Source organism: Tursiops truncatus, chromosome 3 (assembly GCF_011762595.2).
Source record: "Tursiops truncatus isolate mTurTru1 chromosome 3, mTurTru1.mat.Y, whole genome shotgun sequence".
NCBI lineage: Eukaryota > Metazoa > Chordata > Mammalia > Artiodactyla > Delphinidae > Tursiops > Tursiops truncatus.
Genome location: NC_047036.1, coordinates 13,773,945 through 13,801,342, shown reverse-complemented (window position 1 = coordinate 13,801,342; position 27,398 = coordinate 13,773,945).

The following is a 27,398-nucleotide window of genomic DNA, read 5'->3' as shown; positions in this document are numbered from 1 at the left end:
TTTCTTTGTATTTAATTTTGGCAATTTGATTACTATATGCCTCAGTGTGTTTCTCTTTGGGTTCATCCTGTATGGGACTCTCTGCACTTACTGGACTTGGGTGGCTATTTCCTTTCCTATGTTATGGAAGTTTTCAACTATAATTTCTTCAAATATTTTCTCAGGTCCTTTCTCTCTCTCTTCTCCCTCTGGGACCCCTACAATGTGAATGTTTTTGCATTTAATGTTGTCCCAGAGGTCTCTTAGGCTGTCTTCATTTCTTCTCATTCTTTTTTCTTTATTCTGTTCCACAGCAGTGAATTCCACTGTTCTGTCTTCCAGGTCACTTATCCGTTCTTCTGCCTCAGTTATTCTGCTATTGATTCCTTCTAGTGTAGTTTTCTTTTTAGTTATTGTGTTGTTCATCTCTGTTTGTTTGTTCTTTAATTCTTCTAGGCCTTTGTTAAACATTGCTTGCATCTTCTTGATCTTTGCCTCCATTCTTTTTCCGAGGTCCTGGATCATCTTCACTATCATTATTATGAATTCTTTTCCTGGAAGTTTGCCTATCTCCACTTCATTTAATTGTTTTTCTGGAGTTTTATCTTGTTCCTTCATCTGTTACATAGCCCTCTGCCTTTTCATCTTGTCTATCTTTCTGTGAATGTGGTTTTTGTTCCCCAGGCTGCAGGATTGTAGTTCTACTTGCTTCTGGGAACACTCTTCTAAAAGAGATTTAAGGAGCTTGTTCTTATAAGTTTTTCCAGGTCTCTTCTTAAATGTCATCTTCTTGAACACCTTAGCTAAAATGGCCACCTCACACATTGATCTCTCTCTTTTATTCTTGGCTTATTTTGATTCATAACACTTATTGTCACCTGAGATTACATGATATACTTATTTGTTTAATTGTTCATGTTCAGTATCTTCCTCTGGAATTTTAATTATGTGAATATATGGATGTAGTCTATTTTGTTTACTGATATATCCTTAGGACCAAGAATGAGACCTCAATGCTTGGAACATAATAGGTGCTCAGTAAGAATTTTCTGAGTGAATAAATGAGTCTAAACATATTTTCACATAACACTCCATTATTTCATAAATTATCACTGTACAGTGTCACTTTATGTCAAATCATGTTTCACAGAACTATAATTCTATAAGGCAAATGCTTGCTATAATAAGGTTAGCAAGTAAAGTAGGCATTAGCCTTAGCTTCAAATCCAATCAAAGAATCTGAATTCCACTCTTTAGTCCTTTTAATTCGACAGTAGCCATGTTTTGGTACCCAAAAGAACAACTGACCTGTGATATTCGTTATGAAAAAATAGTTACGGTAAAGTTTTTTGGCTTGCTATTTGATCTCATTCAAAAGGGAAAAACGGCACCCAAATGGGTACAATGCAATCCAAGCAGGAAAAAATTGTACCCAGATGGGTACAATGACATCCAAGCATGATAAATTGTACCCAAAGGGAAAAACTGTATCACAGGGGAAAAGTTACTTAATGCCAAGGAAGGGCAAACTGTGTGACTATTGCATTTAAGAGCTTGATGTGGTTGGAAATGAGAGGCAGAGACATAAATGGTTAAGAATAGAATCACAACAGGTGGAGATTCTTTCATAAAAGCAGTCAAGTAGAAGATTATTAAGTAATAGGGAGCTATATGGGTTCTTGAGGGAGAGCAGTGACACGATGAGCATGGCATTTACAGCACATGCCCCTGAAGGCTATGTGCAGGAAGGACTAATGGACAGGGAATAAACTTGGAGATTCATGTTGGGACCTATATGGATCATGTAAAGGGGTCTGGATAATGGCAGTGTACTGAACTACCCTGGCTGAAGTGAAATTTTGGACATCTATATAATGTGAGAGAATACCTTTTTCTAAAAAATTTATTTTATTGGAGTATAGTTGATTTACAATGTTGTGTTAATTTCTGCTGTACAGCAAAGTAACTGTTATATATATAATCTTTTTCATATTCTATTCCATTATGGTTTATTACAGGATATTGAACATAGTTCCCTGCTCTATACAGTAGGACCTTGTTGCTTATCCCTGCTATATATAATAGTTTGCATCTGCTAATCCCAAACTCGCAATCCATCCCTCCCCCCAACCCTTCCCCTTGGCAATCTTTTGTTTGTTTGTTTGTTTAAGCCAGTATGAAAGATAAATTCTTAGATTTTTCAAAGGAACTGTTATAGCACTGTTCCTTCCTAACTACTTTGAGCAACTGGTAGATTTTCCAGGGTCTACAGAAGGAAAGTTAAGTAATTTATCATGCTTGAATTTATTCTGAGGCAGAAAACACTGAGCAAGGGAGAGAAGTACATTAATAATTCGTCCTTTTGATCGAATAAGATCAAAACTGTCTTTTTTTGCAAAGAACACAAGAAACGGTCTCTTCATTATAAGTTAAAATTCATGTTCTAGTTTTTATAGACAGAAATATTTCTGCATGAAATTATGCGATTGTCGAAAATTTGCTTTAAAATAATCCAGGAGTGGAATGGTGGTTGTGGTGATTATGGATGAACAATATTGCTAGACCTGAAAATTTATCATGCTTTTTTCCCCCCACTTTTGCATATGTTTGAAAGTTCCCTAAACACTAAAAATGATAAACAACAATAACAAAAAATATTTAAGACTTAGATTGAGTTTTCATAATACCCCAAATAAATGAAAGTAAATAAAATCTTTAAAACTAAACAAACAAGCAAACAAACCTCCCCCAACTCCTCTTACCTCTGTGATACCACCAGAGGAGGTCAATCAATGTCTGAGCAGCCCAGGAGAAAGGAAGGAACTCCAACATTAATTGAGGAGAAGTTGTAGGAGAAGGGGGCCTTAGAGCCTGCTCAACGTCTAAGCATCCCTCCTGCCCAGATGCAATGTTGGCGCCATCACTGGGTGGCCTCTGAATGCTCCCCACTGGATCCTGAACACCTGATCTGGAGACTTTTTTTAGCCAACTCTCCAGTTTATCTCTGCATGCTGGCTTCTGATTTGCTCTCTCTCTTCCTCACCCAGTCTTTTTCTCTAGTGCGAACCTCCACATTTTCCTCTGAGGTTATTTCTGCCTTGAAAGTTTACTTCCTTTCTGTTAAGGCTCTGATCTACCCCTGGTTTGACAGACGATTCCTCCGCGGACTTGGCCTCTATTACCTTCTCTAGCTGGCTTCTCTCCCATATTTGTTACCTAGAGTAGAAGGGGAATATTCACCCCAGGGCTCTTTGTCATTCACTCTGTGTTTCCAGCAGCCGGGACAGGAGTGAAGCTCTTTGGACACCAGTAGGTATGGCAGATACTCAAAATACCTAGCAACTGGTGGGGCAAGGGCACCAACCAATACCTGATACCGGCCCAGAGCTGACTGTCAACACCTGGCCAAGTCTCACCACCACAGACCCCCTCAATGTCAGCCCTGCTCCCGGAGCTCTCCAGATTTTCAAATAATAAATCCCTCCTGGAAGTTGGAATTCCACAGACGAGCAGAAAACAACATTAACAACCATAATCATTTATGGAAAGACAGAGATTGCACACTTTCTAGTAGCCTTACTATCCTATGGAAGCTTGATATATTCTAATGGAACTTTTAAGAGATTTATGTGACTATAAAGGAAGTCCTGAAATTTCTTGGGCTTCCTTACCAATTTAAAGGAGATAACTTGAATTCCTACCTACCTTATTTGGTGATGACAGGCGTGCTAATGCAAGTATGATCAGACATGCATTAGGTTGTTGATCTACATTTGTTCAGGGGTGTACTTACATAATTATATAATAATACTTATATAGTTAAAAAGTAATTAACAGATACAAACTACTGTATGTAAAATAGATAAGCAACAAGGATTTACTGTATAGCACAGGGAACTATATTTAGTATCTTATAATAACCTATAATGGAATATAATCTGAATAAGACATAACGGAATCACTTTGCTGTACACTTGAAACTAATGCAATATTGTAAATCAGCTATATTTCAATAAAAAAGTGATGTAACTGATACTTTTTAAACCCACACTGACATGTTCCTTTCCACATGATCACTGCTCTTCTCACACGGATGTCAGAGAACACAATTCAATGGCTGAGCCATTTTCTGCAGCATCTCTTTGAGAATTGTTTCACATAGATCCTTTGGAATACTTGTGATCATAGTGGCAGGTTGTTTTCCTGTGAGGATAGATCCAATTTTTTTCCAACAACTCTATCAGTCAGGAGTTCCATTTGTCCTTAAGTGACTCAAATCCAAAATAGCAAATCTTAGACAAGATAGTTTATTTTTCTCTCACTAAGAGTCTGAGCTTGCGTCATGATCTGCTCTGCAGAGTCTCCAGGGGCCCAGGACCTTCTGTCTTGTTGATCTGTCATCACTATAATACTACCCTTTGGTTGTTTCAAGATGCCTCATCATCCAGGAAGGAAGGAGGAGGGGGGCAAGGTAGAGCACACCCCTTCCCTTTAAGGCAATAATTCCAAAGTTGCATACATTATCTACACTAATACACAGTTGGCCAGAACCTGGTCATTCGACCATGCCTACCTAGCTGTGTGGAAAGCAGAGAAATTTGTCCTTATTCTCTGTGCTCATGTATTACATACCAGCTAAATGTCAGGGGAGTTATTATTACAGAAAAAAAGGGTGAACTACTGTTAGGTGATGATGGGCAAACTTGGGTAATGTACATCTGGTAAAAAATAATGCCTCCCAAATTCTAGAATCACCATATTTTAATCAGCTGACTCTTGTGTTCACACATATGTGTGTGTATTTGCATGTGTGTGTGCATGTGTATTTGTGTGTGTGTGTGAGAGAGAGATAAACTCTTGAAAGACTGATAAACTCTCCCAAAGAGGAGTTCAGAAGTTTTGGAGGGCATCATTGGAATAAATCTATAACCTCCCAGGGTAATGCCTCTGGTGAGGACATCAGTAATTTGAGTTTTCATGCCTGCTGTGTTTGTACTTTATACAAATGCATGAGGATGAGCCTCATATTCTGTGTATTAAGAACATGAAATGATTGATTCCTGCATAACCAGATATGTGGTCTAACAAAGGACTTCTTAATTTCCTCATTAGAATAAGTAATCATGACTGTAAACAGCTATCAGTATGATTACAGGGTTTAGTAATACCTGTGGATGATGCAAACCTGATTTTAGGTGTAATGGTCTATCCATCCCTCTCCCTCTTCACTTTGCCTTGACTGCTGTTAAATGTTATCATTTTAATCAGTCTTGATTGCTCTGCTTTGCTCCAAGAGTTGCTTAGAGACTCCTCAGAGGCACATTGTTTCGTGCGAGACAGCTGTTCTTTCCTAGCTCAGACTAACTGCAGTTATATATAGTGATGATATTAATAAATTGTCTACACATATGCACACAGCACATGGGCACCCACTGATGAAAATTAGTGTTTTATGCGTGTGTACTGCTTTCCTTTGATTGCATTTACAAACACCCAGCTTCACTGTCTCCCTCCAGCTGCTGCAATGTACCTCCTTAGCTCCCAGAGGTGTCGGAAGTTGCCCCTTCCACCTCCAAGTCTCTCTTGTCATTTCCTAATTAACACATGTATTGTCTAAACTTCCCTTCCAGTTCCATTGTGATAGAAAACGATTCAGATCTCCTAGATCTTTAATTTTGCTTTTATTCTGTTACTATAAACTGATTTCTAGATAAATTCCACTTACAAAAATGCAGTATGTGTGAAATTGATATGTTTGTAAAATTCAACTGTATTTCCTCTTTCTATGAGGCAACAGTGACTATAAAAGCTGAAGGGCCCCTTGGTTTAAAAATATTGATGACCATTGAGAAGAAAAGTGAAATTAGATCCTTATTAATGTGTTTGATAATATACTCTTCTTTGTTTAAAATACCAGTTCAAGTTTCTTCACTGGTCATATAGAATTTGAAATAAACATATACTAAACATGGAGACCACCGATTTGAAATAACATACAGTACAGTATCATTTTAAAGCACCCTCCAGTGCATAATGTGTTTTTTTGTGGTGTCAGCCTAATCAGGTCTCACACACACAATGACAAATGTCCCCCCTCACTGCCAGATGGAACAACTCTAAAGGAGAAAATACAATTGCTCACCACACTGGCCTTTCAATAACAATCTGTTCTGAAGTCAACAGCTGTATTAAAGGGCATGACATTTACACTATGGCAAGCATTCTTCAGGGTCTCTGGTTTTTATTTACTTTAGGTCTTCATATTAACGTTATTATTTCTTTTCCTACTTTTGCATATCTTTATGCTATCTTTTCATTGGCGTGGAAAATCCCATTATTTTTCCTTCATTTCTTTTTTTTCATTTTGGACATCACAGCATTGTCTTTAGTGCAATTTACCTCACAGTTCACCACAGCAGCGTAAATGGGGGCTATAATTTCTCCATCTCCTGTTTTATTTCCATTGAGCCATGACCTTAGAGTAACCTAGATGGCCTTCCCCCAAAGAGGGAATTCTGGAGAAGGGCACATTGCGTCTGAGGCCAAAGATAACCCCACTGGCCACGTTGCATGTGATACTCAAGGTCAGGAAAGGGACCTCTCTCATTTAGAACCTTCTTGCCAGTCTTCTGGGCTGGCTTTCCTCTTTCTGCACATCCAGGACATGCCTTTCTTGATGGCCACTTTCTCTGGATGCGATGTACTAAGCTGCGTTAGGTAAGGCTTCTTCTCTGGGCTCTAACTCTTCCTCTGTCGATTTTGATATGCTTGGTGGCATCTCGGAACGTGTGTACTTACCTTTCAAGTGGGTGTAGTGTAATGGAAAGAACTTAAAGGTAGGCCGACTTGGGTTCTAATTTTGGTTTGTCTATTGCTAACTGTGCGACCTTGAGCGGCTTACCTCCTGTTCTTAGGATATGGGCACAACGCACGAAGCCAGACGCTTGAAGGGTCAGCCTCCAACCAGAGGTTTATATTTCTCTGCTTTCTTGTCCTACCGACATTCCGCCCCTTGTGTGAGGGTCTGGTTAGATAAAATGAGAGAACCCATTTTGAAAATTGCCTGATAGAGTTCACATGGTGTTCAGTGGTGGAATGCATAGTCAGAAGTATATTTTGATCAGACAACCATTAGTGATGACAATAGTTAAGTTAAAAAAAAAAAAAACACACCCCAGCCCAGTGACCTCTGAAAGTGATTCAGATGCAGATCAAGTCCTTATGTGTATTTTATTCACTCTTATTTTCTATTTTTCAGTAATCCTGAATGATGTGAATTTCATGGTGTGGCTGATTCCCTCGGAAACTACAGCCAAGGTCCCTGTCCTAAGGTTCCAAGTCTCACTGGGCTCCTGTGACTCTCATTCCCGTCCTTGCTCCTGCAGTCTTAGGATGGAAAAGACTTCCTCTCCTGTCACTCTCTCTTAACCCTAACCCATAACTCTGGGAGAAGTCCCTTCATTAGGACCTCTGTGTTTGAATCATTCAGGGTGGATTCTCTTTCCTGCTGGGATCCTTAACTCTTAGTGCCTTCAATTTACCATAAGCCTAGATAAGAGATATCCAGATTCCTGGCTTCCTCTTCTCAGACCCTGCACCATGTTAGATCATGAAAAAGCTTCACCTCTGGGCTCAATCTGATTGTTCCTGCTAGAAATGCCTTCAGTTTTTTTTTTTTTTTAATTTATTTATTTTGCGGTACGTGGCCCTCTTACTGCTGTGGCCTCTCCCGTTGCGGAGCACAGGCTCCAGACGCGCATGCTCAGCGGCCATGGCTCACTGGCCCAGCCGCCCCGCGGCACGTGGGATCCTTCCGGACCGAGGCACAAACCCGTGTCCCCTGCATCGGCACGTGAACTCTCAACCACTGCACCACCAGGGAAGCCCTAATTATAGTTTTATATGTTCACTTCAATTTGGGGGTGAGGGTGGGGTTGAATGCTAAGTACAGGCATGAAAAACATTTTATGTTCTTTAAAATTGTTATCTAAGCAAATCTCTGAAGTCATTCAGATAAGCATCCACACAATAAACTTCTCCACCATGAAAAAAAATATTTTTCTTGGTCTCAATAACTGTGATTATTGAATATCTAATTTCTCTATAAACTTCCCAAAGCATTTTAGGCAGTAGTCAGGGTATAAGTTACACACACATAAAATGACATTACTATTATTTTTATTATGTGATGAAATCAGAGGTCTTGTTTTCTTTTGGTACGTAGGCCTCTCACTGTTGTGGCCTCTCCCATTGCAGAGCACAGGCTCTGGACGCACAGGCTCAGCGGCCATGGCTCACGGGCACAGCTGCTCCACGGCATGTGGGATCTTCCCGGACCGGGGCACGAACCCGTGTCCCCTGCATCGGCAGGCGGACTCTCAACCACTGCGCCACCAGGGAAACCCCAGAGGTCTTTTGGCAGTCAGGAAGAGATTGCTTTTTCTCTGGCTAGTGGACCCTCCAGTTTTTAGTGTTAAGGAGGTAGGGACTAAAATGATGAAATAGTAAGGAAAGTTGAGGGACATAAATATCTATACAATACTGAACCCAACACAGTACAGAAAATGTTTCAGTATTAAAGAAATAAGAGGAAGAGGGAAAAGAGAGATAAAGGTACTCAGGGTTTTTAAGAAAATTGAGAAACAACGTACAAATGGACAAAAATTTTTATATATGAGGGAAGGGCAGAATTTTACAAGATCTCCTAAGTTAAGATGGCCTCCCAACCTTTTGACAAGCTAGATGAGAAAATTTTTTTTTAATTATCTAAGGCTTTATGGAGAAGCTGAATATGAGCGAGAAAGTTTGATTAAGTAAAAGAGGACAAATTATTGGTAGCTGTTAAAAGACTAGAAATTATCCAAGAAATTAAAGTTTAGAGGGAAAAGGGTATATATATGTGGTAAAAAAAAATCAGAATGCCAGCATTAAGCCAAGTGGTTGAAACGATTACATTTCCAGTAATATAGGAATAAAAAAGAGAACCTCCAGAAAAAAGCACATATGTTAATGAATGAGAAAAAATTTCATGACTTTTTTGTAAATGGCTTGAAGAAATCAAATTTAAGGTTGTTTTTTTTTTAACATCTGTCATATATATATGAAAGGTATATGCTCTTGAGTATATTGCCACTAAAAAAGAGTTGTTACTATCTTAATGAATCATCTGTGGGATCAGGAAGGAGTTACCCCAAGAGATCTCTCCACCAACTAAAAAGCAAAATGTTTCAGTTAGTAAGCACTGAGAAACTGTAAACTTCTGTTTTGTGTTCAGTTATGTCTCCCCAAAACAATATGTTGAAGTCCTAACCCCTGGTACCTATGAATGTGACCTTATTTGGCAACAGGGTCTTTGCAGATGTAATTGAGTTAAGATGAAGTCATACAGTGGGCCTTAATCCAAAATGACGGGTGTCCTTGTAAAAAGAGAGACATTTGGACACAGGCACAGACACACAGGGAGAGCGCCATGTGAGGACAGAGGAGAGTTTGGAGGGATGCCACTGAGAGCCAATGAATGACAAGGATTGCTGGCAACTATCAGAAGCAAGGAAGAGGCAAAGAAGGATGCTACCCAGAGCCTCAGAACTGTGACAGGATAAATTTCTATTGTTTTAAGCACCCAGGTTGTGACACCTTGTTACAGCAGCCCTAGGAAATGAATACAACTTTCTTCTTTTTCTTGTCCTTCATGGCGGAGTACTGAAGGTGGGGTCTTGGGAGAGGTCTACCCAGGGTGCAGGGAATAAGGGGGTGTACGGTTTGTAGAGAACTTGTAAACAGTAATTACACTGGACTAAAATTTGTTCTGTTCTTTATCATCACTGTGCATCACCAATTCCAATCCATATCAGTGATCATCAATTATGCCTCCCCACAGATGTGGTCCTGGTATCAGATCTAAACATTTGCTGCACTTCTCGTTGTTAAGATGAGCTTCAGATTAGCACTCTTAAATGCTGTCCTTGAACGACAAATGTATTCTATGTGAAAGTTAATTTGGAGAATTCAGTTACACAGACAGTCTGCACCAGAGACAGGGGTTAGCCACTCACATCCCTTTTGGAGTAAAGCTTCAGAATTGCTCAAGCTCAAAGGATAGCCAAGACCTGGATAGCACTGTGGTTTCTGGAATTTCTTGTGAAATAGGATTTTGATGAATCTCTACCAAAATTATTGTTGCCTTTAAGACTTTTTCTAACTACTTATAGGTCTGTGGCTTAACATGAAAGACACTCTTCTAAAAGGAAATAAATATAAAGGGTGATTAAATTAACTATGATTGGGAATAGATGGACAAATCTTATTATGCTGTGTTTGGAACATGGATAGGTGAAGATCAGTGTTGATGAAGTCATTGACAAATGTGTGAAGTTAAGGTTTGAAAATAGAAACTGTTATGCTATTAATCACTGTGCTAAATCAATATGTAGGCATAAATCTTTTGCCCTTTTTAAAAATATATAGTTTGGGTAATAAAAAGTACTAATTCGTTATGGTGTTAGTTTCTTACCACAAACCAGATGGCTTAAAACAGAAATTTATTTTCTCACATTTCTTGGGACCAGAAATCTGAAATCAAGCTGATGGCAGGGCTGATTGCTCTTGGGGACTCTGAGAGCAAATCTCATGCCTCTCTCCTAGATTCTTGTGGCTGCTGGCAAGCCTTCCAAGGTCTGTCTCCGGCTTCTCACACCTTCCCCCTGTGTCTGTGTTTTTCTTTCTTCTTGTAAGGACACTTGTACTTGGATTTAGGGATCACCCAGTTAATCCAGAATGATCTCATCTTGAGATCATTCACTTAATTACATCTTCAAAGACCCTGGTATCTTTTAGGGAGACACAACTCAATCTAATAAAGTAACATTTTTCCTGTTGTGTACTGCAATACTTATTTTATTATTTTAATTTTTTGGCATGATTTTACATGCAAATCTTTATAAAGAAAAATTTCACTGTCTCTATTGCTATTCTGGCCATTATTTTTATTTGTTTAGTGATAAATGATACAATGATATCTGACTTTAGTATGAGTTCACCAAGTACAGAGGTTATTCAGAAGAGGATGCAAGAAGGGGAACTTACAATCGCTTTTTAGTTGCTGTGCACGTCAGGGTGCAACTATAGAGACCAGGTGGGCCCTGGAGAGCCGGCAAGTGCTAAGCGGATCCTGGCTGCTCAAGGCAGAGGGATAGCAGGCTTGGGAAGGGTGGCTATGGACAATTAGAATATGACATGAGGGCGTTGGGACTGGGAGAGAAGGAGCCAGCTACCCTGTGTTTATTCTTTCATGAATAAAGAAACAATGGATAATGAAAGAATGAATGAGATACACAATTAGTAAGCCATAGCATATCAGCTCTAAATGAGTCTTTAGAGAAGAAGTCATCCAAACTGCCTCATTTTAAAGAGGAAATAGAAGTCCATAGAGGTCTAACGTGTTATCTAAGAAGGCTCATTACATTTGTGTGGGAACCACTATTCCAATGGTGTGGGAAAAGCACTTGTTTAGTAAGTTGTCATCATCTGACCTGGGGACTTCTTTTAACTCTGTACTACATATTTGTATGAAACGCAAGCAAATACGCCTCTGCAAGTATTGCCATTATAGTCTCAAATTTATTATAGGAAGATCAAAATAAAGTAAAAATATCAAAAACTGAGTCAAATGATACTTTACTCAGAAATACTCACCTTGTGTATATTTAGTCTCAGATATGTTAAATGGCAACCACTTAGAAATGCATTACAGAATTCCTTTAATAAAATGTAAAATCCAGAGTTAATAGCTATATATATATTTTAATGACACACATTTATTGCCACACATAATTCATTGCATACATTAAGTATGAAATTTCCTGTGGGCAATAATAAATGTGATTTATAAGTCACAAGTTTGTGTGAAGTCTATTTCTTATTCTCTTGACAACAGTTCCAAAAACCATCAAAAATTAGAAATAAAGTCTAAAACAATTGGAGAGTTATTTCTTTGTGACATAATCTTTGTTTTAGTTCATCCTACAAAATATATTTTAAAATGAAATTAGCTTATTTATATTCCTATCATAAAAATTATACAAAAATTAAAAGATGCAATTTTAAGGCTTTCTTCATTTTAATCATTGGAGTAATATACTCATTTGTGGGGCTTCCCTGGTGGCGCAGTAGTTGAGAGTCCGCCTGCCGATGCAGGGGACACGGGTTCGTGCCCCGATCCGGGAAGATCCCACATGCCGCAGAGTGGCTGGGCCCGTGAGCCATGGCTGCTGAGCCTGTGCGTCTGGAGCCTGTGCGCCACAATGGGAGAGGCCACAACAGTGAGAGGCCCACGTACCGCAAAAAAAAAAAAAAAAAATATATATATATATATATATATATACACACTCATTTGTTTAAAATTTTGAATAAATAATTTTCTTCTGTATTTTATAAATTAAAAACAAACTTTATTAGTACAAAATCAGTGAATGTAAATTGTAAAAATGTTAAAAATAAAAATTAAGAAAATTAAGACACTATATTCCCAACACAAAAAGCACTTTAATAAACATGGCTTTATATTTTTATACATATGAATCTTTTACCACATGATATATAATGTGGTATGATATATAATGTGTAGGGAGTGATCTTCTTTTGTCAGTTAATATTTTTTATTTTTCCATGTAACTAAAACTATCCCATCTGGTATCCAAATCATATTAAATTGCCCCAATTATACCTAAAATGTCTTTATAGTTGGGTTTTCCACGAAGAATCTAAATCAGTACTGTATATTGTAACTTGTTTTAAGTCTGTAATCTAGAAGAGCTGAGGGCAAAGCCATCAGGTTGCCTGTTTTTGTAAATAAAGTTTTATGGGAATACAGACACTCTCGTGTATTTAAGTGTTGTCCATGGCTGTTTTCACTCTATAAAGACAGAATTTAGTAGTTGTGAAAGAGGCCATATGGGCCACAAAGTCTAAAATATTTATTATCTGGCCCTTTACAGAAAAAGATGTGCTCACCCCTGATCTAGAAGAGTCGTATTTTTCACGACACTAAATTATTGATGTGTCTGGATGTGTTATCCTCCAGAACGTCACACCCTCTGGATTTATCTGGTTACTTCTTATAATATCTTAGTTTATTCTTCTTACTGGCTATTTTTGCCCGTGCACTACAATAGTCTCAGTTACCTTAGTGTCAGTGTGACTGGGCTTTCATACACACTAAAAGGACACATGCAAACAAATGAATGTAGGGAATTCCCTGGTCCTGCCAACTTTTTCTTAGTTTTTTTCTGAAATTCCTTTAACTTGGGATAAGTCTTTTTATTTTCTCAATAGAAAAAAATGATTTCGAATGAAAATGCCTCGGGAGAAAGAAGAATGGAGGAGACAGCACAGCCAAATAGCTGAATATTCAGGCAGGGGATGAGGGGAAGTAGGGAGGATAAAGCATAGTGGGAAACCCAATCAAACAAGGGGTGAATTACAGATAAGGTCCAGGCCGGTGAGCAATAGAAGCAAGAAGCCCACAGGAAGGTTTTGGTTTTCTGAAAGGGTGGAGAGAAGAAAAACTATAAAGAAGGAAAAATGGGAATTTCAATGACAAACCATGTCAGTTCCAGAATTTTGCCTGGAGCCAATTCTGAGCAGTAAATATTGAGTGGGTAAGATGGATTGCAAGCATTTCAAAACTCTTTCATGTTTCCATCTTCCTAATGGGAGGCATTGCATAGTCATACAGATGAATAAGACAGATGTACCACTTGCCTAGTTCAGATTATATTTCTATGACATTGTTAGCTATAAATTCCAAGTATCCTTTAATGGTCTAACTCTATCCTTTACCCTGCAGTATTCATTTTCAGCCAATGACTTACAACAGAATAATTGAACACTATCATAATGTTTACTACTACTCTAGCTTTTTAAGTACTGGGTAATTCTTTTGCGATCTTTGATTTTAGCATGCTGATTGACTCTAGCCCAAGACCAGCTGACTAAGCAAAGCCAGGTTCACTAAATTTCCTGCAGCAAAGGAGATCATCACCTTATCTTAAAAGGAGGAAGTAAGGGAAGGAGTTTTTTGGGTTTTTCTTTTAATAAAGTTTTGAGGTTTAGGCCAAGTGCGTAAGATGGGTCTTTCAAACAGGGACTGACCCCAGCCCTAACCCTAGCCCTCACCCTAAGACCCATGGCTTGAAAATACAGGTTTGGTGAACATAGCAAAGCAAGGTTCTGATGAGCAAGCTGTTGGTACAAGGTGAGCAAATCATTCTGATGGGAGAGCTATTTGCCCAGATGAGCAAGTTGTTTGCCTCGATAAACTGGCTTGCAAGGATTTCCTGAAGCAAATGGTAAAGTTAATTATTAGTTTACAGTCTTATCTTCTGGAGCATGAATTACCTGGAACAATCAGGTTACATTAACATAGGTGGTCTCAGTTCTCAGTCTAAATGCCAAGTTGCGTTGTTTGACTCAGGTGGTCTCAGGCTTCAAGAACTTCAAGTGAAGTGAAATTTTAAGAAACAAAGACATAAATCATTGTCTTAATTGTTTTAATGTATTAATCAGAGAGATTTGTTTTATTATACCAAAATTATGTTGGAAATTTTCCAATTTGCTTTCAGTGATTATTTAATTTATTATGATCATTCACTTTGAATGACATGATTTGTTATTTATAAGAACAAATATTAAGGGTATGGTATTGATGATATGGGGCCTTTTCCCTTAGTGATAATTATAGCTACTTTAGACAACTTTTTTTCATTAAAAGAATATATCAAAACCAGCATGCTCACTGAGGGCTTCTGGACTCTTGTTCTAGTAAAATCTGTGTTTTTCAATAGATATTTAAAAACAATTTTGACAATTAAAGTGATTCTTAAGTTACTTTATATAAAAAAGAGTCAGTTTTTCATTTATACTTTCCCTTACATTTATCAGATATTTATTGGGCATCTATCACTTGTAAGACACTGTATAAATTCTCTAGCAATTTCAAATATGAATTTTTCCAGTGCCCTGACCTCCAGCAGCTGATAGTTTAATAAAATGGATAGCACAGAAAACCATGAGTGAGGTAGATTTTGTGGAAATTAAGAGGAGTCATATAAAGCACTTCCAAATGATAGTGTTAAAATATAATTTCTAAAAAAAGGTTAAAATATGATTCTTATGCCAATATAGAATGACATAAGTCAGAGTTTTATTAACTCATTAATGAGGGAAGCACTAAAATGATAAAGCTGCTCCAAAGAGCATTTTGAGGAACTGGGTCTTTCTTGGCACTTTGAGAAAAGAATGTTAGAATGTGATGGGTAGGTTAGATACAAAATTGGTAAAGGTCTAAAGGGCAGTAAAATTGTAACCTTGAGGATTGTGTTTTCTACCAGAATAAAATGTACAAGTAAACATAATTTCACAGAGTCTAAGCCCTTAATTAATAGTAAATAGCAAAGTCAAATGGGGCCTTTCCTGAGATAATTAAATAATCTTTACATGAGCCTATTTTATACATGACGTTGAAAGTAGTGTTTTCATGCAGAAATTCCTATATGACATTTCTTGGGGATGTCATTCGAAATCCTGAATCCCAAGAAAAATCACCTGAGATAATAGAAAACAGGAAGAAGTATTCTAATTCTTCTACAAAAATTAAAGCTTCACAATCAATGTAGAGGTATTATTGGATCAAAGGAATCCACTGACACCTACTTGAAAGCAAGAGCAATAAATGATCTTACACAGAGAAGAAGGTTATGGTCAATGTTACTAGGGACCAGGAAAGTTTTAGACAATTTTTCTTAATAGACATAAGAAGAAGGATCAGGGGCTTCCCTGGTGGCGCAGTGGTTGAGAGTCCGCCTGCCGAGGCAGGGGACACGGGTTCGCGCCCCGATCCGGGAAGATCCCACATGCCGCGGAGCGGCTGGGCCAGCGAGCCACGGCCGCTGAGCCTGCGCGTTGGGAGCCTGTACTCCGCAACGGGACAGGCCACAACAGTGAGAGGCCCGAGTACGGGGGAAAAAAAAAAAAAAAAGAAGGATCAGAAAACACTCTTAGAGAAAACTGTTGACAAGGTGTAATTTAAAGTTGCAAATGCAGATAGGGTGCGGGTAAGGAGAAAAGAAAGGCTTTCTAAGCAGAGGGACCTCTGTGAACAGAAGGTGTGAGGAATCTATAAAACTTTTAAAAATGGGAAATTAAGGTGGGACCAGTTGGTAGAAGGTCTTGAAATTCCGTGATAGGATTTGAGTTTTAATCTGTGAGCAGAGTGATTATATGATTACAAGTGGGTTTTGTGTGGGTAATTAAGGCTGTAGATTGTTGGGAATGGGATGAGTGAAGTTAGGCTGAAGGACGGATGAGGCTGGAGTCAGGCAGAAGGGTTAGGGCGACGTGGGCACAGTTTAGGTTAGATGTAAATCTGGTCTTAGCTAGGTTATGGCAGTAGGATGGAGAATAAGGGGAAAACAGGTATGCTATTTTGGTAGTAGATCCCAAAAGGCAGGGCAGATGCTTAGATGTGTGTATGGGAAGGGAAGGGACTGATAGGAAGGGAAGAAGAGTTAAAAAATAACTGTGAGACTGGAATACTCATATAGGAAGCCTAGATTTTCTGCTTTGCCATGATAATAAGCTTGAATATTCATCAAAGAAGGGTTTTCTATAAATTATTTCATTTGAAATAAATTTTGTTTCTGTGTCGAAGTTGCAGAAAAATGAAAAAAGAATTCCAAAATATATTCTGTCTTTTGCACAAGAAGGTCATTTAGATAATAACCAGCATACAGTGAGGGCAGTGGTCTTTGGAAATAAGCCAGCCCAGATAGCAAGGGTCTGGAGAGAACCTCATCAGCTGAAAACCCAAACTTGGGTTCTTTTCAAGCCAGTCTGTGTCTTGGTCAATATCTCTTGGCCATTGGCATTGTGAACTGGCAGTGAGGAAAGCAAGGGAAAGTGTTTTGGAAATAGAAGGGCTCAGGGGAAGGAATAATTTTCCCCTGACCTTGGACAGCATAAGAAGAAAGAGAACAGATCTATTATAAATCCATGAGAAAATGGAAAATTAAAATCAATACAAACTATTCACTCATCAATTCGTTCAGCCCTATATAATAACTCTTATTCTGAGGATCTTGGATTAGCCCTCTGTTTTATGAAGTTTTCTGGTTCTGTACTAAAGAGAATCCTGACTCAGGACACTTTTGCTCCTTATTTTTCTAAGCTATAGAACGCTAAGAATGCTATACATGTATACGTAATGGGATGTGTATGATGTGTATATTTGGTATATGTGTGTGTATATGTATACAACGCTTAGTTACCTGTGTTTCAGTATTCTATCTTACACAGAAATTATCTTCATATTCAAAGACTCTCCATTAACTAACTCATTTTAATTATTGTCTAAGGTGTAATGTTATCTAAGAACCTTAGAAATTCTGTTCAGGCTGATATACTACAAAACATAATTACTGTTCTAAAAATGTTAGACTCATGCTTCAATCTACTTGAACACATAAGTTTATATTTTTACATTCCGACACATTATGTAGAATGTTAGTTTTCTGGTCAATAAACCAGTATAAGTCATTTAAGATATCAGATGAACTAGTGTCTTCATGTGAAAACAAAGTGGAATTTCGTGCTTGTGTTACATGCTTCACTGATAACCTCAGGGGAAAAGACACATAGTTGTTAGGTGTTATTTGTGTTTTGTCAATCAAAATTATTAAAACAAGTCTGACTTGTCCAAAGATTCACCTTAAATATGGGAACCCGAGTTCCTATTTAAAAGAAGGTTCTGGGGGCTTCCCTGGTGGTGCAGTGGTTGAGAATCCGCCTGCTGATACAGGGGATGCAGGTTCGTGCCCCAGTCTGGGAAGATCCCACATGCCGCGGAGCGGCTGGGCCCGTGAGCCATGGCTGCTGAGCCTGCGCGTCCGGAGCCTATGCTCTGCAACAGGAGAGGCCGCAACGGTGAAAGGCCCGCGTACTGCAAAAAATAAAAAAATAAAGAAGGTTCTGGGAATTCCCTGGCAGTCCAATGGTTAGGACTTGGTGCTGTGACTTCCAGGGCCCCCGGGGATCCCTGGTTGGGGAACTAAGATCCTGCAAGCTTTGCAGGGTGGACAAAAAAAATTAAAAAATTAAAAAAAAAAAGAGCTTCTGAGCCAGCAGTTTCTGATACAAGTTCATTTTGGGTTTTGTTTTACTTAAAAGGCTAGCATAATAAAATATTAGAAACTCTTTTTATTTTCTCGAAAATTTGGCAAATAATTGATTTATATAAGCACACATTTATTTCTGTAAAACAATCAGAAGAGAAGTTTTTTAACTGAAGAGGTGTTATAATCTAACTTAATAACAGCCTCTGAAGATAGGAGAATATTTGAGTGGTAAAGGTCTTTTCTGGTTACAGACACCCAGGTATCCAAAGAGCTTATAGTTTCAGTCACAGATCTCACAGGTCAGAGAGAACACAGAAACAGAAAGCCTCACCAGTCTAGCTCTCAAAAAGCTTATTCTCTCTGAATTGATCTGTGATCACATGTAAGCAAGAAAAGAGAAAAGACTAACCAACTGGAAACTGCCACCCTTTACCAGCTCAATCAACACAACTCATTAAATGGGCAAACCATTAAACCAGGTTCCTAGTCATCATTCTGATAACAACAATAGCAATCGCAACAATAACTTACCAGCTATGTGCAAACACATAAGTGCACAGACACAAAGAGAGCTTGCAGACTTCCACACAGACCAGAACCAGAACCAAATTTGGCCAAGATTTGAAAGGAAAAGGAAGGGCTTGGCATCAGGTTAAAGAAAAAAGAGAAGAAAGAGTGAAGTTCCAGTACTGCTGGAAAATTACCCTGGAGGCCTAGAAAAGACAAGTCCATGCAGAATACTTCTTGGAAAAACACATTAATTGGTTCTGGCTCGGGAGTCCACTTGGACATGTTCAACCATCTCCGAAACAAAGTCTAATTTTTGGAAAGTTAAAAACATTGTCCTTGTTCAATTATAGAAGGATCACATGACAAAAATTGTATTCTTGTTAGTTAATGAGGGAACCAGCAGGATCACAAGGCTGATTCAAAGAAGAATTCATGGAACAAAGATGTATATAATCAGAAAGTCAAAGGAATGCAGAAACAAATTTTCTAATAGATAAAAAATTGGTTAGTGTCTTATGGGACCATACAAGTATAATAATTGGAGTTGTTATTTGTACCAGACTGAAATCTAAAAGTAGACTTCTAACTTCATAATGTCTATGCTTTGATCAAATAAATAGTGAAGTCTCACACAGGTGCATTTGCCTAAATAATTAATTATGACATGTGGGGACCTTGAAGGCTTTGAATAGACTTTGGATTTTACCCAAAGTGCAGTGTTTTCAGGATAGTGACGATGGAGGTGTGGCTTAGGGTATTGGCAAGGGAAACGGAGAATGCTCTGTGGATTCTAGATATATTTTAAGGAGGAAGATATCCAGGATGATGATCAGATTACTGACATGAGCAACTGGGGGTATTTGGGTGTCATTTACTGAGATAGAACTGGAAGGGGAGCAGATGGAGAGGGGGATGGGAAATTTAATTTGGGAAGCAGTAGGTGGGAGATGTTTGTGAAATAACTAAGAGGTTATTTTAAGTAGACAGTTGGACATTTGGGTCTGGGGCTCAGAGGAGAGGTCAAGATAAGAGATAATTGACAATTTGGGGATGGGAAAGTGAGGGCATGGGTGACCTCAAGGAGGGGAGACTCAGAGTGAGATATGTGCTTGGAATGGAGGTCCTGGCACTCCAAACTTGAGAGGTCAGGGAAGAGAGGAGGAGTCCACAAAGGAGACAAGATGAGGGGCCATTGAAATCCAAGAACCTGGGGAGTGAAGAGAAGAGAGTGGGTTTTGAGTGTTTACCAAAGAAAACTCTGAGACTTGGTCACTCTTATGGGTTGGATTGTGTCTCCCCAAAAGCATATGTTGAAGTCCTAATCCCTAGTACCTCAGGATATGAGTGTATTTGGAAATAGGGTCTTTGCAGCTATAATTAGTTGAGATGAAGTCATACACGTGCTGAACATTCATGACTTGAGCTAGAGTGGCCTTGCTAAGGGTGAGGCAGAGCCATACTGGAGTGGTCGGTGGAGTAAGCCATGGACACGTGGAGACAGCTTGCACAGAGCTATGATCCCCAGACTTCACGGGCTCATAGAAGCTCTAAGAAGTTTTGGAAAACTGTGTACCTCCAGCACATTGGTACATGGACAATGTTCATCATAATTTTAAGTAATTTCAAAATATGTATGTTTAAATATATATATGTTTCAGCATTCTTTTGGGTTCTGTACCCAATTTCAATGTGTGTCTGTGTGTGTGTGTGCATCCCACTGAAACTGAGTAGGATCCTGTGGAGGTCCTGTGCATGCAAGCCTTTCTGTCCCCCATTTCTTGTAGGAAACAGACTCCAACCTCCATGACCTTTCCTGAGTTCCAAAGGGCAGGTTCGAACAGTTGCTAATCCAGGAAGGGAAGGGATACAAAGACAAGGGAGGAGAAGCCAAGAAACAATAGTGCAGCCTAGGGGCAGGGTCCTGGTTCCTCCTCAAGGGAGACGCGCAACAATGTCTTTAAACTCTTTATAGAATTAAAACCCAACAAATGGAAGATGTCAGCATTCTTCATACCAGAGAAGCTCATCAAGATTACCTGAGACCAGATTAGAGGAGTACACACACCTTAATCTTATCAGCAACCCCACCCTTGAACGGTTGCCATAAAACTCCTTATCAAACTCCCTTGGGTTGGGACACATAGTTTTTGAGGGCAGGAGCCTGCTGTGTCCCCCTTTGCCTGACAAAGCAATAAAGCTATTCTTTTCTACTTCACCCAAAACTCTGTCTCTAAGAGTTGATTTGGCACCAGTGCACAGATGCTGAGCTTTCAGCATCACCACCAACAAGAAATTTTCAGACACCAGCAGGGTGTCCTACAATTCAACTCAATTCTGACACTCTTTATCTGGAGCTAGCATTAGATTCCACATGTTGAGGGCTCAGTCCTATAGAGGGCACCCTGCCTTCCCTTCTGACGCCAATTACAAGTTCAGGTTGTCACCTGTATTTCTGTGCTGTAGATTGGGGGTTCCAATGACCCAATCCCCCTCCCTGGGTTTGATTAATTTTGCTAGAGGGGCTCACAGAACTCAGAGAAATATTTTATTACTAGATCACTGGTGTATTAGAAAAGGATATAATTCAGGAACATCTAGATGGAAGAGACACAGAGGCCAAGGTATGTGAGAAAGGGCTCGGAGCTTCTGTGCCCTTTGAGAGCACACCATTCTCCTCAAATCTCCATGTATTTGCTAACCTGGAAGCTTTCTGAACTCCATCCTTTTCAGTTTTATGGAGGCTTCATTACATGTCCATGATTGATTAAATCATTGGCTATTGGTGACTGAACTCAATTTCCAGTTCCTCTCCCCTTCCTGGAGATCAGGGAGTTGGACTAAAGTTCCAACCCTCTAATCACAAGGTTCTTCTGATTATTAGAGCCCATCCTTAGGGAGAGTCCCAAAGCCACCTTACTAACATAATAAAAGACACCTCCATCACTCTTTTACAAATTCCAAGGGTTTTAGGAGCTCTGTGCCAGAAATGGAGATGAAGACAAAGGGTCTATATATACTCATTATTATAAATCAAAATATCACAGGCATGTTGAAATCTTAAGATAAAACTATTGTATAGTCTTTTAAAATTTACTTAGGAAATCCACATGCAATCACAATTTGATATTCAGAAATTTTACTTAGAATATCCATGAATGAGTTGGAAATTTTATGTCATTCTTTTTCCCTTATAATCTTATTTCCATTTGATTTCTTCTACAGAATTTTATCGTATTATATCTTTATGCTTGGAAATCATTTTCTGAGCAATGTTTGCAGCAAATTATAGACACTGAAATTAAATTTTTAAAAAGTCCCATAACCATAATCTTCTAAGTATTAAATATTTTTCTTCTGGGTTAAATATTTTTTACAATTAATATTTGCATACAGTTAGTCAAGACAATAGGATGCATTATAAAATTTGATAAATTATTGTTAAACATATAAAAGTTACTAGAAATGTGCCTGTTAAAGAAATAAATGGAGGTTTTTCTTCAAGTAATTTAAGTATCCAAGGTTCAATATTATTTTTTGTGAAAATGAGACAGAGTTCTGCATCAATACTTTTCCTGTTTTTTACTTTTATTAATATATTCCCTGAGAAAACTTTTCACAGAATTAAGTAGAAAAGAGCAGAAGCACTTTGGTTCTAGCAGTGCCATTCATTTCTTTAAATGCTTTCTGAGGTTTATGGCAAAAATCAGAGAATATATATCAAAAATCATTTTAAATAGCCTATTGGTTGACAAAACGATGCAGTTTTCCTACAGTTAGGTTGAAAGTAAGAATTAGAAAATGATCTTTTACCCAGTTGCTACAATTATTCACTTTCTCAACATCTATACCAACATTTTGAATTGCCCCTTTGTAAGGCATCGGAAGGGTAGAGTGGTTGATACCTGAAGGCAATGAAATTCATGAAGTTTAAGCTTATTGATCCCTCAGACAAAATTATAATTCAAAAAGATACATGCACCTCTATGTTCATAGCAGCACTATTCACAAGAGCTGAGACATGGAAACAACCTATGTGTCCATCGAGAGATGAATGGAAAAAGAAGATGTGGTAAATATATACAATGGAATACCATTTAGCAATAAAAAAAAGAATGATAATGCTATTTGCAACAATGTGAGTGCAACTAGAGATTATCATACTAAGTGAAGTCAGAAAGAGAAAGAAAAATACCATTTGATATCCCTTATATGTGGAATCTAAAATATGACACAGATGAACCTATCTATGAAATTGAAATAGAATCAGAGACATAGAGAATAGACTGGTGGTTGCCAAGGGGGAGGGGGATGGGGGAGGGTTGGATTGGGAGTTTGGGGTTAGCAGATGCAAACTGGTATATATAGAATGGATAAATAACAAGGTCCTACTGTATAGCACAGGGAACTATATTCAATATCCTGTGATAAACCATAATGGAAAAGAATATGAAAAAGAGTGTATATGTATATATGTATAATTGAGCCACTTTCCTGTATAGCAGTAATTAACACATTGTAATTCAACTATATTTCAATAAAAAAGAAATTATATATAAAAAAATGCACATGCCCTAGCAAATGCTGTGAGTTAGAGTCTCGCTACTTGAAGTGTGGTTTGTGGCTGGGCAACACCAGTGTCACCTGGGCATGCCCTGGGCATTGTCAAATATGTAGACCCTCGAGATAGCCTCATCCCCCAGAGGGCAGACATCATAAGCAAGAAGAACTAAAATCCCACAGCCTGTGGATTCACAGAAAGATAGACAAGATGAAAAGGCAGAGGGCTATGTACCAGATGAAGGACCAAGATAAAACCCCAGAAAAACAACTAAATGAAGTGGAGATAGGCAACCTTCCAGAAAAAGAATTCAGAATAATGATAATGAAGATGATCCAGGGCCTCGGAAAAAGAATGGAGGCAAAGATAGAGAAGGTGCAAGAAATATTTAACAAAGACCTAGAAGAACTAAAGAACAAACAAACAGAGATGAACAATACAATAACTGAAATGAAAATTACGCTAGAAGAATTCAATAGCAGAATAACTGAGGCAGAAGAATGGATAAGTGACGTGGAAGACAGAATAGTGAAATTCACTGCCACAGAACAGAATAAAGAAAAAAGAATGAGAAGAAATGAAGACAGCCTAAAAGACTTCTGGGACAACATTAAACACAAAAACATTCGCATTATAGGGGTCCCAGAAGGAGAAGAGAGAGAGAAACGACCCGAGAAAATATTTGAAGAGATTATAGTCAAAAACTTCCCTAACATGGGAAAGGAAATAGCCACCCAAATGCAGAAAGCACAGCAAGTCCCACACAGGATAAACCCAAGGAGAAACATGTCGAGACACATAGTAATCAAATAGGCAAAAATTAAAGACAAAGAAAAATTATTGAAAACAGCAAGGGAAAAATGAAAAATAACAAACAAGGGATCTCCCATAAGGTTAATAGCTGATTTCTCAGCAGAAACTCTACAAGCCAGAAGAGAGTGGCATGATATACTTAAAGTGATGAAAGGGAAGAACCTACAACAAAGATTACTCTACCCGGCAAGGATCTCATTCAGATTTGATGGAGAAATCAAAAGCTTTACAGATGAGCAAAAGCTAAGAGAATTCAGCACCACAAAACCAGCTCTACAACAAATGCTAAAGGAACGTCTCTAACTGGGAAGCACAAGAGAAGAAGAGGACCTACAAAAACAAACCCAAAACAATTAAGAAAATGGTCATAGGAACATACATATCGATAATTACCTTAAACGTGAATGGATTAAATGTTTCAACCAAAAGACACAGGCTTGCTGAATGGATACAAAAACAAGACCCATATATATGCTGTCTACAAGAGACCCACTTCAGACCTAGGGACACATACAGAAAGAAAGTGAGGGGATGGAAAAAGATATTCCTTGCAAATGGAAATCAAAGGACAGCTGGAGTAGCAATACTCATATCAGATAAAATAGACTTGAAAATAAAGAATGTTACAAGAGACAAGGAAGGACACTACATAATGATCAAAAGATCAATCCAAGAAGAAGATATAACAATTTTATATATATATGCACCCAACATAGGAGCACCTCAATACAAAAGGCAACTGCTAACAGCTCTAAAAGAGGAAATTGACAGTAACACAATAATAGTGGGGGACTTTAACACTTCACTTACATGAATACACAGATCATCCAAAATGAAAATAAATAAGGAAAAAGCTTTAAATGACACAATAGACCAGATAGATTTTATTGATATTTATAGGACATTCCAACCAAAAACAGCAGATTACACTTTCTTCTCAAGTGTGCACAGAACATTCTCCAGAGTAGATTACATCTTGGGTCACAAATCAAGCCTCAGTAAATTTAAGGAAATTGAAATCATATCAAGCATCCTTTCTGACCACACCACTATGAGATTAGAAATGAATTACAGGGAAAGAAACGTGTAAAACACAAACACATGTAGCCTAAACAATACGTTACTAAATAACCAAGAGGTCACTGAAGAAATCAAAGAGGAAATCGGAAAATACCTAGAGACAAATGACAATGAAAACCTGATGATCCAAAACCTATGAGATGCTGCAAAAGCAGTTCTAAGAGGGAAGTTTATTGCTATACAAGCCTACCTCAAGAAACAAGAAAAATCTCAAAGAAACAAGCTAACGTTACACCTAAAGGAACTTCAGAAAGAAGAACAAACAAAACCCAAAGTTACCAGAAGGAAAGAGATCATAAAGATCAGAGCAGAAATAAATGAAATAGAAACAAAGAAAACAAGAGCTAAGATCAATAAAACTAAAAGCTGGTTCTTTCAGAAGATAAACAAAATTGATAAACCATTAATCAAAGTCATCACAAAAAAGAGGGAGAGGACTCAAATCAATAAAATTAGAAACAAAAAGGAGAAGTTACAATAGACACCACAGAAATACAAAGCATCCTAAGAGACTACTACAAGCAACTCTATGCCAATAAAATGGACAACCTGGAAGAAATGGACAAATTCTTAGAAAGATATAACCATCTAAGACTGCACCAGGAAGAAATAGAAAATATGAACAGACCAATCACAAGCACTGAAATTGAAACTCGGATTAAAAATCTTCCAAAGAACAAAAGTCCAGGACCACATGGCTTCACAGGAAAATTCTATCAAACATTTAGAAAAGAGCTAACACTCATGTTTCTCAAACTCTTCCAAAAAATTGCAGAGGAATGAACACTTCCAAACTCATTCTATGAGGCCACCAACACCCTGATACCAAAACCAGACAAAGATACTACTAAAAACGAAAATTACAGACCAATATCACTGATGAATATAGATGCAAAAATCCTCAACAAAATACTAGCAAACAGAATCCAACAACACATTAAGAGGATCATCCACCATGATCAAGTGGGATTTATCCCAGGGATGCAAGGATTCTTGAATATACGCAAATCAATCAATGTGATACACCATATTAACAAACTGAAGAATAAAAACCATATGATCATCTCAATAGATGCAGAAAAATCTTTTGACAAAATTCAACACGCATTTAGAATAAAAACTCTCCAGGAAATAGGCATAGAGGGAACCTACCTCAACATAATAAAGGCCATATGCGACAAACCCACAGCAAACATCATTCTCAGTGGTGAAAAACTGAAACCATTTCCTCTAAGATCAGGAGCAAGACAAGGTTGTCCACTCGCGCCACTATTATTCAACATAGTTTTGGAAGTCCTAGCCACGGCAATCAGAGAAGAAAAAGAAATAAAAGGAATACACATGGGAAAGGAAGAAAAGTGTCTTTACTGACAGTGAAACTGTCACTGTTTGCAGATGACATGATACTATACATAGAAAATCCTAAAGATGCTACCAGAAAACTACTAGAGCTAATCAATGAATTCAGTAAAGTTGCAGGATACAAAATTAATGCACAGAAATCTCTTGCATTCCTATATCCTAATGATGAAAAATCTGAAAGAGAAATTAAGGAAACACTCTCATTTACTATTGCAACAAAAAGAATAAAATACCTAGGAATAAACCTACCTGAGGAGACAAAAGACCTGTATGCAGAAAAATATAAGACACTGATGAAAGAAAATAAAGATGATACCAACAGTTGGAGAGATATACCATGTTCTTGGATTGGAAGAATCAACATTGTGAAAATGACTCTACTACCCAAAGCAATCTACAGATTCAATGCAATCCCTATCTAATTACCAATGTCATTTTTTATGGAACTAGAACAAAAAATCTTAAAATTTGTATCAAGACACAAAAGACCCCGAATAGCCAAGGTAGTCTTGAGGGAAAAAAACGGAGCTGGAGGAATCAGACTCCCTGACTTCAGACTATACTATAAAGCTACAGTAATCAAGACAATATGGTACTGGCACAAAAACAGAAATATAGATCAATGGAACAGGACAGAAAGCCCAGAGATAAACCCATGCACCTATGGTCAACCAATCTATGGCAAAGGAGGCAAGGATATACAATGGAGAAAAGACAGTCTCTTCAATAAGTGGTGCTGGGAAAACTGGACAGCTACATATAAAAGAATGAAATTAGAAGACTCCCCAACACCATACACAGAAATAAACTTGAAATGGATTAGAGACCTAAGTGTTAGAGCGGACAGTATAAAACTCTTAGAGGAAAACATAGGAAGAGCACTCTTTGACATAAACCACAACAAGGTCTTTTTTGATCCACCTCCT